Raw genomic sequence first — 17,053 nt, forward strand, 5'->3', positions numbered from 1 at the left:
AAGGAGCAGAGGTAGGAGCGGGAGGCGAGAGCTTCGAGGCCAGTGATGGGATAGGAGATCGGGGGAGAGGGCTACGACAGGTCGAAGGGAGGATCCCATGGCTTGGGGTTGCGCTTCGAAAGGTTGTCGCGATGGCAGAGGAGGAAGTCGACTAGGGTTTTGAGGTACTTGCAAATCTCGTGCAAGTGCTCCATTTGGTGTCATGCGTGAAGAGATCGTCCAAGGAGAGGGAAAGAAAAATAGCTTAGGGTTCGGGAACGCGAAGGGGAAAACATGGCACCGAAAAGATTTTCAGAGAGAGGGAAAGTAAAACTTTGAGAGGGAAAATGACGAAATGAATAAAGTCAAAAACAATTATTTTATCAAAACTATTGTCGTAGACCTTAAAAAAAGCGTTTAAAGACAACAATTTTATAAAACCGTTATAAAAAGTGTTGTTGATTTAAAAAGAAGTCACTCAATGACAATAGTTTTTACAAAATCATTGTCTTTTATATTTAATGGGAGTTCAAAGACAACAATTTTGTCAAAAACCATTGTCTTTGGCTAAATTCACAATGGGTTCTCTTAAAACTATTGTCTTTATAATGTTGTCTTTTAACATTTTTGTTTTAGTGATAAAAGGGTCAACATAATTCAATTCCTTTTTGGTTAGACCACATTGTAGTATCCAAGTTGCCTTGGCATCAGCTTTAATTTGCCTTTGTATTTTGGTAGTCCATCTCTCATAACCTTCTTCGTTGATCGGTAGGGTGAACCCGATCTTGATTATGATCCATGAATTTATGCGGATCTTTAAGAAATATTTCATCCACCCCTTCCAATAAATGAAATCATCGCCATTGAATAAAGGGAGTGGACAATACTATAGCCTTCTTGGATAATGAGCAAGAAAAATAAAATAAAAAGGTGTAAGAAAGGTAGTTGCATCAATTCAGAATTACCTTGCTCTTATACCAATTGTTGGATAGAGAAAGTGCTAGAGGGGGTGAATGGTGTGCTTCATATACATTCAAAATTTGTTCAAGAAACCAAAGTCATGCAATGGAAATAATAAAGACAGAGTAAGAAAGACATAGTGGTTTTTACTTGGTTCACATCCAAGTGGCTACAACTCTAAGTTCCACAATTAGTTTGACCGCTTCAATGGACAATCACTATCAATCTTCTTCCCCAAAGAGAAGAAGACTCACTTCTTTTACAAATGAAGGGTTCGATAATAAGCCTATCGACAATTAGAGTATTTTCGCACAAAAGAAAGAGAGTGTAATTGAAAGAAACAACTAAACATTACCCAAGGCTAGGCTCATTTGAGCTCGTAACGATGTCGTGTCATTGTCACATCTTTGAGGCTTAAGTGCAGTAGAGTGTTGGAGTTTTAGAAGCTTAACAAAGCACTCGAGGGGTTTAGAAAGATGATCCTAAAGGTGCTATTCAAGAATTCTTTTACAAGGTGATCAGGGCACCTGAACTATCCCCGAGCGGCCCTAGCAAGGCCTATCTAATCCACATCCATCTGTGAGTTATCCAACTCTGGGCACTTGACTTGTTGGTGTGGTAATCACTAAACAAAGTTTTATCTACATCGACTTTATCCCTTCTCAGGCTCCTAAAATCCTTTTAGGCATCTAGAAGCTGATGTGCACTACCCAATCATGGCTTGCCACCTCATCTCGACGTGGCCTGGAGTTTGAGCTGTCTGAGCACCTACATCTACTCGGGGTGATCGGATTTGGATCGCCTAGATCTACTCTAGGCTCCTATAGTTCCTTTTTCCTTCCAGCTCCTATTTTTTATTCTTGCATCACTTTATTATCACAAGTATAACAAGAAGAGTATGATTGACAGGTTTTCAGTTGTTTGGTCTCAACTTTAGGTTTCTCATAAAACCTAGGTTAGAGCAATGCCTACTGCTATTTTTCTGAGAGCTCGTCCTCACCACTCCACTCGGGAGAGTTTACTTGAGGTCAAACCTTAATCCACCTGACTTGTTTAGACTTTTGCTCAGCTAATCTTGACCCTTGGAACTTTCTACTAGACCTCCAATACTCAATTAGTCTAGACTTTTGCCTGGTGTCCTTGACCCCTGGGGATTCCCGCCTGATGTCCTTAATTCACCAAGATTGTTTTCCTAATCTCACTGATCAGAACTTCCTTGTCTAGTCATTCTAACTAAGACTTCTTTGCCTAATCTCAGCTAGAAATTTTCTGCAAACTTGATCAACATGTTATAATACCACAAGACTTAACTTTGACCCTTTGCCAACATCTAAACTTAGGTTCGATTGTATGATGTTATTTGCACCAATACCATATCACAACCTTTATTTTATAGAAAAATAGAGTCTTCAATTGATCGAAGGGTGTGGTCGGCCGAATAGTGATCATATGAAGATAAGCACAGCTATATATGATCCAAGTCCAAAAACAAATAAAGGATTGGTCGACCGATAACAAGGATTAGTCAACCGAGCTTATATGGAAACAAAGGATTAGATGCGATGACAGCAGGAAGCAAAGGAAATCCTAAGGTTCAATTAACTAATTAGGAGTATCAGTCGACCAATCAAGTGGATTACACAATGATTTGATCTAATTGTGTCACGCCCCGGAGGAGTCCCTGTCCGAAGAAATTTCGGCAGCACCTCCCATGTACGGCGAACAATCTGAAACTTTCTACATCCACAATATACCTCAGCCACAGGCGGTTGGAATATACACATAACCACATAATTTATATGCAGCCTACTCGGCTGATATAATAAAAACACAACCAAAATACAGCAGAAAATGATAGAAAACCAAATATACAAGACTGCTAGCCGGCTAGGCTTACACCACATAACAACACAATACTCCGGAAACAAAACCGGAACACAAAGCTAAATACACACATACCATATACCACGATTAACATAAATAAAATGCGAATACTGGTCTTCTAATATGACGTGGGGACCGGCAGTCAGGATACTCCAAGCGACTCCATAAACAACCTGGTACCTGAAAAAGATAGTGTCCATGGGGGTGAGTTCAACAACTCAGCGAATACCAATAGACATGCCTAGTAAGATATATCTAACAGCAATAAACATGAAATGCAACTTCCTAATCATATATAGGAAAAATGCAAGACTGAAAGGCAACTGAGGAAGCTGTACTCACCAAGAACTCCTATCTAGAACAAAAGAATCGTCAAACCAGATACACAATATGCTTCCTGTATGCATGTCAAACAAATGCATCCACCAAAATGCAGCATATAAGTGCAGCAAACACAAGCAAATAAATGCAATACATGCATATGGTGCCAATGACATGGTCACCCCTGACGCCAGTCAGTTATCTCACACACAATGGTGAGACTGAGTGGGTAGGGTTGTGACAACCGTGCACTCTGACATCACTGCTCCTGATGAGTGACTGAGTGGACGGGATGCTGTCGGAGTACACACATACTCCTACCCCAAATCATAAGTGTGGGGGCGCAATGCTCTCATCTCCCGGTACACCATGATGGAGAGGGATCCCTGACGTGCTACCACGCTGCGTCACACTACCCATGAGCGGACCAACGGAGCACCGAACAGAGCAAAACTGACGTGCTACCACGCTGCGTCACGCTACCCATGAGCGGACCAACGGAGCACTCAATAGTGATGAAACTGGCGATATGCTCTACAATAATGGAGCAGCCTATCACGCAGTATGCAATCATACGAATGGTGCATGAAACTAAGCATGACAATATCCTGAACCAAATCCACACACATATATAAAAATGTGTACCCTAGTACAAGTAAGTCAAATCCATAGATTTAGGGTATACAAGTCCTCTATGGTATAACAACCTAGGTCCTGAACATATCCACCTCCATAAAATATGTACCAACAATGTACATGGATCAAAGCAAAAGGTCTAGGTATACAGATCAGGTATGATATAAAAATATAGATACACATGTCAGATAATAAAAATCCAGAGTCTAGTCCTAAACTCAGTAAAGCATGGTATGTCACTTACTCTAGGAACTAAAGTACTCATGGTAAGAATCATGAAGTATAAACATGGATACATAACAAGCGACCAAACAGATCATCCTATGGGTATCAAACCGTGACATACCAAAGGCAAACATGATCATTGCTTGCAGCTATAAAATACTATGCATATCCAATTGACAATATCATAAAAAGATAAGTCAAGAGGTACATGCCTTAAAATCTGTCAATCATGATAAGCTATCCCGCGTCACGACGCTCGCCTCGTAACAAAGTCTTGAGATCACATACTGTATTTAGTTAATTACTTATACAGTAAATAACTAAATAGACTCCCTAATCAAATTATGGAAAACCCTAATCGCAATAAGTAACCTAATTTCTTAACCTAATTAGGTTTAACTAAATCCACAATCTTTCACTTCAATCCAATCAACCTATCAACCATATCATCAATCACAAACTCTACCATCCTTTAGAAACTTAATTTAGCAACATACTAATAAAATACCCAAGGTACATCACTAGAAAAGCATTGACCTTGAGGTATGACCGAAACTCCAGTAGCTCAGTAACCCTACCAATCACTGCCAAGAAGCTCAATCCATAAACTCAACTATATAGTAAAAGATTTGCTGAAACCTTAATTCAAAACACCAAAGCTCACCTCAACAGAACCTTACCTCAATTCGTAGCCTTGTTACTGCTGATGGAATACGACCCAAGGGGTTCACCGCTGAAGCTAGATCGCTGGAACCGTGAATAACACGTAATCCGTATTAACCGAAATTATACTGACCATACAAGCATAAAATCTGATACGAACCATACACACCAAATTCTGAAACCTAAGCTGAAGCAAAAATCACTACAGCAAATTCCAAAAACCCTAAATCAGAAATATCACCACAACCATATAAATGTTTCCAACCAAAAGACTAAATCCAAATACTCACCCAAACATAAATGCCCAATCTGTTGAGTCACTACCGTATGTGGCTGCAGTCGGATAACGTCGAAAACCAGTGGCCGGAACAAATCTCCAAGTCCAGTGGTCGTCACAGAGGAGAGCAACAACCCTCAGCCAGCAGTGAAGAACTAGCAAGGTCCGGTGGTGTCTGTTGGCGTCGACAGCGGCGCTAGGGCACAACAAGAAGATGGCAGCCAACACGAAGGCAGAGAGGGGAAGCACTCAACACTATGGCTCGCGGCGAGTAGGAAGACTAGGGCATCGGCTTTGGGGTGGTGCTCGGGTGGTGGCTATTAGCGTCGAAAGGGCACAGTGTATCAACTCTAGGGCACGACATCACTGACGGTAGTGGGGATGATGCTAGGCGGCTGCGGCAGTGGAAACTAGGGCACGGTGTGGCGCTAGTAGATATCGGCCATAAGGGGTGCGTCGGGGAGAGGAGAGGGATCTGGCAGCTCTTGCTCAAACGCTGGCGAGGAGGAAGAGAGGGGAAGAAGAAGCTTGGCCGGCGTTCGATCGGAGAGGAAGAGGCTGTTGGTCCCTTTAGAGGCCGGCAAGAGGGGAGGGGTGAATTTCCCTATAAAATAAAACCAAAAACCCTTCTCGGATATTCAACTAACTTAAAAGAACTTGTAATTAAAAAGGCAGAGACTAATTAAAACAGAAAATAGACACAGAGGAATTACTTGGTTTGCAATCAGAGGATTGCTAATCCAAGGCAAAGAAGGCGCACTAATTGATTCTCCTCTGGGCGGAGTAGCCTCTTACAGCGTTGAAAGCACAGAAAGAAATAACACAAATGAAAGCACTGAATTACAAGTAGTTGCATTCAATGTACGGATCAGTACTTTATTTATAGTACTGGTCTGGGCGCCTGAAAGTGGTTCCGGGCGCCCCCGGGGGGATAAACTTTATCCCCAGGTCAATTTGCGAAAATCGCGATCCTGGTCAAAATCATGCTCCGAGCGCCCGGAATGGTTCCGGGCGCCCCGGAGCAAAAAGTCAACTATGGTTGACTTTTTGTCCAGGATCACTTCTCCGTTAAGTCCCAGTCTCGGTCCGGGTCTGTTCGCTCCGGCTCCGCTAGCTTGGGTGATCTCGACCTTCCTGAATAGGGCTCACCCGAACCCATGTTCCGGCCTTCTCCTCGAGCAGCCTTCCTTCCCGGTTTCTCGTCCCTCGAGCGCCGCGCACGCTCTTCTCGTCCACCGGTGTACTCTTCCGCGGACATCTCGTCCCTCAGACGCACCGAGCCCGTCGGCTCTCTCCCGTGCCGTCCTTCTCGCTAGCCGCGTCTTCCGCTCGACTTCTTGTGTTCCTAAGCTCCTGCACACTTAGACACAAGGGTTAAACAAACGCAGGACCTAACTTAGCTTGTTTGATCACATCAAAACACCTTGGGGTTCCAACAATCTCCCCCTTTTTGATGTGAGCAACCCAAGTTAAGTTAGGGTAACCATATGCAATAAAAACAATTTATATTAAAATAAGTCTAAATATTTTTCAATTGAAAAATTATAGTACCTCCTCCTAGACTTAACATACTTCTCCCCCTTTGATCACATAAAAATTGGGGTTATAAACAAGTCTAAGGTAAATTCAAACAAGAACTTTTAAGTGTAAAATATTTAGTAAAGACACTCTTCAGAATTTTTCGTTTAAAAAAATATTTTTCAGATAAGAACAGTCATAAGTGTTAAAAAAAATTTAAGTTTAAAACTTATCTCAGCATTCTCAAAAAAAAAAATTTCTAATTTTTTAAAATAAAATTTCTAAGTGAATATTCATAAGAAACAATTCTAAGTCAATTTTTTTAAAAAAATGATAAGGCAATTTTTTAAAAAAATCTAAGTTAACCTTTAAAAAAAAATTCTAAGTCAATTTTCTTGAAAATTTCTAAGATAATAAAAAATTTCTAAGTTAAGTTAGAAAGTTTTTAAATATTTTCTAACACAAATTGAATAACTCTTTTAAAGCATTAAGTAATTTAAATTAATGCTTTTTCAGTTAGTCAATTAAACTTTTCATTTCGATAGTTGGCTTCCAGGTCATGGCGAGGCACTAGGCCTTCTTGGTTATTGGAGCAACAATCACTTCCTTTGACAAAGCCTCATAAAGAAATTAGTTGTTTAATTTCCTTGCTGAAAATGCTAAGTCTGACTTTAATTTTAAGTTAAACAAGTTTTTGGAATCCAGTAAAGGTTCCTACCTACAGGATTAACCAAGTATTTCCTAGGTATGTAGATTTTTGATATATTTCTAATTTGACTTTGATGAAATCTATAATACCAATTTAAATTTCTAAAAGTAGGAATATTTGAACCATTAGATTTTTTCAATCTTTCTATTTCTTCTTTTAGTTTTTCATTTTCAATTTTTAATTTTTCAAAATCCTCTATAAGACATGATTTTGTCAAAATTCTCTTTGTTTCTAAAATTTCATTTTCTAATTTGGCATTTTTATTTTCTAATTTATACATGGATTTAGTCATAGCTTTTATACCAGAGTAAAGCTGATCAGGGGGTAAGAGGCATACCTCACTTACCATGTCGGACTTGAAGCCTGAATCTCCCCCTGCTTCACTGCTTTCATCCGAGGTCGCTCCCTCTTCATCGATGCTAGGTTCTGATATACTTTGTCTATCGTAGCTTGCCATTAGTGTTATTCCGGCATATTCTTGAGCTTCTGATTCGGATGAAGAAGTGTCGTCCCAAGTTGCTTTTAGGTTGTGTTTCTTGGGAGACTTCCTTTTAGCCTTTTTGAGTTCTGGGCAGTCTTCTCGTAGGTGTCCCTCCTTCTGACACTGGTAGCACCGCACCTTTCTTCCACCTTTTTGATTCCTTTTATTCTTCATTTTAAATTTATTAGATCTAAAAAACTTTTTAAAATTTCTTACCATGTATGCTTCTTGATCGTCTTCGGAGTCTGACTCGAGTTCATCCTTCTGGGTTGCGTTTAGCGCCATAGTCTAGGTTGTATCCTTTGTCGTTCCTGCATACCTAGTTTCATGCAATTCAAGAGTAGAAAACAACTCTTCTAAAGTGCTTACCTCCAGGTCTTTTGAGATGTAGTAGGCGTCGACGATTGATGTCCATTCCGGAGTTCTTGGAAACGCGTTGAGCGCGTAGCGTATAGTGTCCCGGTTTGTTACCATTTCACCGAGGTTCTCGAGACCAGTAACTAGTTCTTTTACCTTTGCGTGTAAACCAGCTACTTTCTCACCTTTCTCCAGACGGATGTTCATCAGTTTGTTGCGGAGGATGTCCCTTCTAGCGAGCTTTGCTTCAGACGTTCCTTCATGGAGTTCCAAGAACTTCTCCCAAAGTTCTTTAGCAGATGCATAGTTTCCGATGCGGTTGACCTCTTGAGGCGGTAACACGCTCAGCAGGTGATGTTCCGCACGGCTGTTTGCTACCGACTCATTCTGCTCCTTCTTTGTCCAATCGCTCTCTTCTTTGTCTTTTCCATCTTTATCTATTGGAGCTACAAAATCATATTTCATAATAAACCGAATTTCAAAATCTGTTTTTAGGAATACCTCCATACGACGCTTCCAGTCTGCGAAGTTCCCCTCGAATTTTGGTGGAACGATGCTTGGTCCGGCCATCTTGTTGCTTCGATCGGCGGTTAGTCCTCCTGAAGTGTCTGGCTCTGATACCACTTGTTGGTCCCTTTGGAGGCCGGCAAGAGAGGAGGGGTGAATTGCCCTACAAAATAAAACTAAAAACCATTCTCGGATATTCAACTAACTTAAAAGAACTTGTAATTAAAAAGGCAGAGACTAATTAAAACAGAAAATAAACACAAAGGAATTACTTGGTTTGCAATCAGAGGATTGCTAATCCAAGGCAAAGAAGGCGCACTAATTGATTCTCCTCTGGGCGGAGTAGTCTCTTACAGTGTTGAAAGCACAGAAAGAAATAACACAAATGAAAGCACTGAATTACAAGTAGTTGCATTCAATGTACGGATCAGTACTTTATTTATAGTACTGGTCCGGGCGCCTGAAAGTGGTTCCGGGCGCCCCCGGGGGGATAAACTTTATCCCCCAACGGTCAGTTTGCGAAAATCGCGATCCTGGTCAAAATCATGCTCCGGGTGCCCGGAAGCATTCCGGGCGCCCCGGACAGCTCCGGGCGCCCGGAATGGTTCCGGGAGTCCCGGAGCAAAAAGTCAACTACGGTTGACTTTTTGTCCGGGATCACTTCTCCGTTAAGTCCCAGTCTCGGTCCGGGTCTGTTCGCTCCGGCTCCGCTAGCTTGGGTGATCTCGGCCTTCCGGAATAGGGCTCACCCGAACCCATGTTCCGACCTTCTCCTCGAGCAGCCTTCCTTCCCGGTTTCTCGTCCCTCGAGCGCCGCGCACGCTCTTCTCGTCCACCGGTGTACTCTTCCGCGGACACCTCGTCCCTCAGACGCACTGAGCCCGTCGGCTCTCTCCCGTGCCGTCCTTCTCGCTAGCCGCGTCTTCCGCTCGACTTCCTGTGTTCCTAAGCTCCTGCACACTTAGACACAAGGGTTAAACAAACGCACGACCTAACTTAGCTTGTTTGATCACATCAAAACACCTTGGGGTTCCAACAGAGGCAACCGCCGGCACTAGGAGGTTAGGGCACGGGTGAATTCGGCGGAGGGGAAGAAGAATGGCACGCGGGGAAATAAAAAAAATGAGGGAGAAAAGAAATAAGAAAGGAAAAGTAAATAAATAAAAATCAACTTTTCCTCACTTAAATGGATAGCCTAAACAGGCTTTCCCGGGCCCCATTTTTATTCCGGTAAACTCGTCCATACGAGCTCTGAAAAATTTCCAGAAAATTTCTAAAACTTCCAAAAAATTCACTTATAATTATTCGTCATTTTTTCGGTATTTTACAGATTGGATAGGACAAGAAAGGAAAGTTTGTGTTCAGTTGACCGGTGAAGAGATTTAGTCCACCGAAAAACTCAGAAATCAAGAAATAAGTTGGAGGGATCACATCCAGATCAGTCAACCGAGTGTGGTGTTTGGTCAACTAATTGAAGGCTATAAAAGATGCTTGAGATAAAGGCTTAGTATCAATTCAATCAAGTTCTTCTATGATCTACTCAGTAAATCAAGCCTTGCTCATCTGTGCTGTATCATCTAACAACCTACGCTAAGCTTCTATCATATAAGATGTCGATAACATTTTTTATATATTACGTTTCATTGTATTAGAGGAATAGTAGCTTTTACTATATTCGCTATATTTGTAAGAGGTCTTCTCTCCCTCTAAAAGTTTTTCAAAATGAGAAATTATAGTGCTTATCTATCTAAAAATGATATAAGGGATTATAGGCCTTGGAATAGTAGATGTTGGACTATGAACCAAGTAACCACGTGCACCTATATCTGTATGTTTTTATTTCCCGCTATGACTCTGATTTCTAAAAGTGTTTGAAAAATTTTTTAACATGTGATATTCACCTCCCCCCCTCCCCCTCTATATCATCTTCCCAGTCCTACACTTTTATTGTAAAGTTTTAGTTCAATTGTAATCCACTTGGATTTTACCCTTGACAACTCGTCGTTGGACTTTTAATTGTCAAATGTTAGTCAATCATTACCCAAAATTAAACTTCTCCACTATCAAGATACAAGTCAACTCTGACCTACCTAACATCTCACTCAATCAAAATATATATATACACTTTTGACAATTGAAAGTCCAATGACGAATTGTCAAGGGTAAAGTTCAAGTGGATCCCAATTGAACTAAAATTGTGTGTGTGTGAGGGTAAAGTCTAAGTGGATCCCAATTGAACTAAAATTGTGTGTGTGTGAGGGTAAAGTCTAAGTGGATCCCAATTGAACTAAAATTGTGTGTGTATGTTACAACAATAAATATCTCGCAGTCAGTCAATGATAGCAAAAATAATTTAAATTTTTCAATAGAAAATACAATCACAACATTCCCATGTGAATTTTAGACCGTTGAGATAGAAATAGAACAATATTTTTTGTTGCATTTTTTTTACAATGTTTTTAAATTTCCATCACAAAGTATATCAGCCAATTTACTTTGTGATTGAATTTGTGACCATCTTAAATTGTTGTTTTTGATGGATTATTTGGTAAACCATTATTGATGTCTTAAATTTTTGTAGTGAGCCTTTTTCTAATAGATTAATGGTAGTCATCTTCACCAGGTTAATTTGTTTTATTATATGTACCGTTCATTCTCCAATACCTTTAGGATAAATAAGTTGCTTGAGTCTTTCCTTGTCCAAAGATAAAGACAAGGCTTATATTATATATATATATATATATACACTAAATTAAAATTGTGTTTGTTCTCATATGTTATTATTATATCAAATATGTAATATTTTGTTGAGTATGCATTTGTTTGGATCACATGAAATTTGTTATGAAAGTTGATCCGGTGGTAAGAGTCCGGGACCCCTTAACGAGGGGTCAATGCCACGTGGAGGTCAAATGCCCAAGTAGCCCGCCGGAGAAGGGTGAGCAGACCAGACTTGGAAGAAATGGATAAGACCGATCGGCCGACCAAGGGATATTCGGTAATAAAAGGCGCCCCGACCGGGTAGGGGTTCCGACGCTCTATCGAAATAGTAGTTAAGAGCCGAGCGGAAGAACCAGGAGAAAATGACACTGCTAACAGTCTCTACATAGCGCCTACGGGAAATTTCCCCAGCACACCAATGTCAGCGGCAGGCCGGACGCGAGGTGAGTGCCATCCGGCCAGCGCGTAAAAGGAGGAGGGGCCGGCCGGCCGGACTCCCTGTCCAGCCGGTCGGACGCCCCGGATTATGAACAGTGAAGAAGGGGGAACATCTTCTAACAGCCGTCAAGTCATATGGCTAGGCCATACTCCTAGTCTGACCACGGGGTGTCCTGTTGTCCCATCGAAGGCGCAATGGGACTGTTGCAGTATGGCGTCAGGTAAGCTCTCTGACAGGTGCATACCGGGGTATGGGCTGCAGACACGTATGCACCTCGGTGGACGTGCATTAGTTCTTTCACCGCTTTATATAAGGAACCTCTTACTTCGCCGGAGGTACGCACGCTACGAGTTTTGGAGCCCCTTTCTCTCTATTGAGCTTTGCCTGACTTGAGCGTCGGAGGGTCGCCACCGGGAACCCCTTCCCAGCCCGACTTCTGTGCAGGTTCGCCGGAGATTCGTGCGACCAGACGGAGGACTACAGCATTGACTAGGAAAGTGCCACGTGCCCAGCGTCCTTTGGTTCGGCGATTCGGACATGATCAATTTGGCGTCGTTTGTGGGAACGCTCCTGCATCCGATCGGCAGCAATGGACGAGGCTGGACGACAACACACAGTGACGCTCTCGAACGAGGAACTTGACGCTCTGATCGAGATAAGGGCCGCCAAGCTCGTGGAGCAAAAACAAAAAACCACAGCCGAGCGGCCGGAACAGCAAGCAACCTCGGCGTCCGGTGGTCGAGCGGAAGTACCACCGACCACCGTTGCATTTCATCGAGCCCTATTCCGCACCCCTAAAGCCGGACCAGCTCATAGGGATAGGGGATCTTCTTCGGATGAAATGCCTAGGCGAGATGACAGGAAGGGGAAAGCCCCCCGAGCGGACGCATCGCCCGAGCGGATCAATCGCCAATTTTCAGAGGCTATTCTACGAGACCCTCTGCCAAAGCACTACGCGCCTCTGACGATCGGCGAGTACAATGGAACAACCGACCCAGATGATCATCTGGGTAAGTTCGATAACACAGCTACTCTCCATCAATACATAGATGGAGTAAAATGCCGAGTTTTTCTTACCACTCTCTCGGGATCGGCTCAACGGTGGTTCCGGCGGCTGCCGGACGGATCCATCACAAGCTTAAAGGACTTCCGAACGGCCTTCCTCCATCATTTTGCAAGCAGTCGACGCTATCAAAAAATGAGCGTGAGCCTGTTCGCCATCAAGCAAGAAGCTCGTGAATCGCTTCGAGCTTACATCCAGCGGTTCAACCAAGTAGCAATGGGCATTCCAACGGCCACCTCGGAAACCATGATGAATGCCTTCACACAAGGCCTAGTGGATGGAGATTTCTTTCGATCGCTCATCTGAAAGCCGCCCCGAGACTATGATCACATGCTACACTGGGCGAACGAATACATCAACGTGGAAGAAGCGCAAGCGGCAAGGAAAAAGGAAACTCCAACCGAGCGGGCTCCTCCGGCCGAGCGGAAACAGCACGCCACTCATCAGCCGCCTAGAGGACCAAGGGCCGAAGCAATCCGATCCCCCCACGCCAGGTCCCATGTGCAAGAGGTAGCTGCCGCCCGGCCCAAGCCAAAAAAGAAATGGACCCCGATGTTCTGCTCCTTCCACCAGACGGACATGCACAATACAAGGGATTGCCGAAGTCTTCCCTTCGTGACTCATCCTGTGCCCCGGAATGCCGGACGACGGTCTCCCTCAGTCGACAGGCGACAGAGAACTCATGAAGCCGATCGGACGAGAGATAGTAGGCCACAGCAACAAACTCCCAATCGGCATCGTTCTCCAAGGCAGGAGAATCGCCGAGCGTCCAGAGAACGGTCGCGACCGTCCACTCGGGAAGAGGAAAATAGAAGCAATACTTCTCGAGGCGAGATCAACGTTATTGCTGGCGGGCCAACCGGAGGAGACTCCAATCGAGCCAGAAAGGCGAGCGTCCGGCAGCTCCAGATTCATGCGGTCGGCTGTAGCCGAGAACAAGCAGAAGGACCCGAAATTAGTTTCGGGCCCAGGGACATGGAAGGAGTTGAAGTACCCCACGACGATGCTCTGCTCGTCAAAGCGGTAATAGCAAATTACACTATTCATCGCGTATTTGTTGACACAGGGAGCTCAGTCAACATCTTATTCAAGAAGGCGTTCGATCAGCTGCAAATTGATCGAGCCGAGCTGTTACCCATGACAACTCCGCTCTACGGGTTTACGAGTAACGAAGTTCAGCCGGTCGGGCAGATCGGGCTGGCTACCTCGCTGGGAGAAGAGCCACTCAGGAGGACAAGGACAACAAACTTTGTGGTGGTCGACTCTCCCTCGTCCTACAACGTCATTTTGGGACGACCGACGCTCAGCGAATTCCGAGCGGTCGTCTCAACCTTCCATCAGAAGATCAAGTTCCCCGTGGAGGACAAAGTGGGAGAAGTACGGGGAGATCAGCTAGCAGCTCGGCGATGCTACATCGAGATGGTCCAAGCAGAAGCCAATTTCGCTCGGAAGACGCCCCGAATCGAAGTAAACGCCATCACTGAGAAGCCACCTTCTTTAATTTATGAAGAAAAAGAGGAGGTACAGATTCACCCAACCCGATCGGAGGCCACGACTTTTATTGCGTCCGATCTGGAGGAGAAGCAGAAAGAGGAGCTGATCCAATGCCTCCGAAGAAATCATGATGTCTTCGTCTGGTCGACACATGAGCTGCCCGAAATTTCGCCGAGCGTAGCGCAGCACGAGTTACATGTCCGACCGGACGCCCGACCAGTCAAGCAAAGAAAAAGGGACTTCAGCGCCGAGCAAAATGCCATCATCCGGGCGGAGGTAGAGAAACTGCTGGAGGCCGGCCATATACGCGAGGTGCAGTTCCCGAGCTGGTTGGCTAACGTAGTATTAGTCTCCAAGCCGGGCAATAAGTGGAGGGTATGCATAGATTTTCGGGATCTCAACAAAGCTTGCCCGAAAGATTTTTATCCTCTGCCCCGGATAGATCAGCTGGTGGACTCTACGGCCGGCTGTGAATTAATCTGTATGCTCGACGCCTACCAGGGCTATCACCAAGTGCCGCTCACCCGCGAAGATCAAGAAAAAGTCAGCTTCGTGACGGCCGACGGCACTTATTGCTATAATGTAATGCCGTTCGGATTGAAGAATGCGGGGGCCACATACCAGTGCTTGATGAATAAAGTATTCAGAGAGCAGATCGGGCGGAATCTAGAAGTTTACGTGGACGACATTCTCATTAAGTCCGTCCGAGCGGCCGATCTCTTCAAAGACATGGAGGAAACCTTCCGAACGCTGCGCAAATATGGAGTCAAACTAAATCCCCAGAAGTGCCTGTTCGGAGCAAAAGGAGGGCGCTTTCTGGGGTACATAGTGACCGAGCGGGGAATTGAAGCAAATCCCAGCAAGGTGAAAGCTCTACAGGATATGTCGCCTCCAAGAAATACAAGGGAAGTGCAGCGTTTGACCGGGCGGATCACCGCTCTGTCCAGATTCATCTCCAAAACCGCCGACCGGAGCCTTCCTTTTTTCAAGATCTTACACAAAGCTACAAAATTTCACTGGGATGAAGAATGCGACCGGGCATTCGAAGATTTGAAGGCATTTCTGAACTCTCTCCCGATATTAGCCAAGCCGACTGCGGGTCAGCCACTTCATATGTACTTGTCTTCAACCGAGCATGCAATCGGCTCAGCTTTAGTGAGGTCGAGCGGAGAAGAGCCTGTGTATTTCCTTAGTCATATTTTAAAAGATGCCGAAGCTGGCTTTCGCTCTGGTCCTGGCCGCTCGGCGCCTTCGTCCATACTTCCTGGCGCATACGATCATTGTCAAAACCAATAGCCCGCTCGGACGTGTCCTACTAAATCCGGAGGCATCCGGACGGCTCATCAAGTGGACGACGGAGTTAAGTGAATTTGACATCCAATACCAGCCCCGCTCGGCGATCAAAGTGCAATCCTTGGCTGATTTTGTGACTGAGGTGCAAAGGCCGGAGCCGGAAGCTATGTGGAGAATATATGTGGATGGGTCATCCACTCGGCTCGGAAGCGGGATTGGAATATTGTTGATCTCCCCTCAAGAAGAAAAGATGCACTTATCCGTCAGGCTGGATTATAAGGCTACCAACAATGAAGCAGAGTATGAAGCCCTCATAGCTGGCTTGCAGGCTGCTCGGCATGTGGGAGCCGGTCGGGTAACGCTCCACTCGGATTCGCAGTTGGCCGCGCAGCAGCTCTCCGGTACCTTCGAAATCAATAGCGTTCGGCTCAAGCTCTACGCTGAAGCCTTCGAGAAGCTGAAAACCGATTTTAGAGAAGTTATTGTCTAGAAGATACCCAGAGCAGAAAATCAAGCAGCTGATGAGTTAGCCAAACTCGCGAGCTCAATAACGTCGATCGCCATTCAGCAACCAATTGAAAAAGTACCGTTGGTAGCGCACGTCGACCGGATGGAAGGCCTCACATTTCCAAGTGACTGGCGGACGCCCATCATAGAGTTCCTCCGCTCGGGCGCCACACCATCCAATGAGTATGAAGCCCAGCTGCTGAGGAGGAGAGCCGGTCGGTTCACACTCATCGGCGATAAGCTTTATAAAAAGACTTTCTCACGCCCGTTGTTGAAATGCGTGAGCTCGGAGGACTCGGCTTACATCCTCCAAGAAGTACATCAAGGATCGTGCGGAGGACATCCGGGCGGACGAGCACTAGCTAAGAAGATCCTGCTAGCTGGATACTTTTGGCCGACTTTACAAGCAGATGCCGCTCGGACAGTGTCGACATGCCTTTCATACCAAAAGTACCATAACTTCAACCACCGACCTGCAGAAGAAATGAAGGCATCAACAGTTTCCTGTCCATTAGATCAATGGGGAATGGATATTGTTGGTCCATTCCCGATGGCGACCGGGCAGCGGAAATTTTTGCTAGTGGCGGTTGATTATTTCTCCAAGTGGGTGGAGGTCGAGCCGCTAGCCAAGATCACCGAACAGATAGTCAAAAAATTTATCTGGCAACACATCATCTGTCGGTTCGGCATCCCTCGCCGATTGGTCTCAGACAATGGGCGGCAATTCACAGGGAAGATGCTAGAGGATTGGTGCAAAAGCTACGACATCGAGCAACACTTCACGTCCGTGGCTTATCCCCAAAACAACGGTCAAGCCGAAGTGGCCAATCGGGAAATTCTTCGTATTTTGCGCGCTCGGCTCGACCATTTGGGAGGAAGTTGGCCAGATGAAGTGTCGGGCGTCTTATGGGCCATCCGAACGGCTCCAAAGGAAGGGACGGGCGTCACGCCTTTCCACTTGGTGTATGGCGGCGAAGCAGTCATTCCTGTTGAAGTCGGAGTCGAATCCGATAGGATCC

The sequence above is a fragment of the Zingiber officinale genome, chromosome 4B (assembly GCF_018446385.1).
Source record: "Zingiber officinale cultivar Zhangliang chromosome 4B, Zo_v1.1, whole genome shotgun sequence".
Taxonomy (NCBI): Eukaryota; Viridiplantae; Streptophyta; class Magnoliopsida; order Zingiberales; family Zingiberaceae; genus Zingiber; species Zingiber officinale.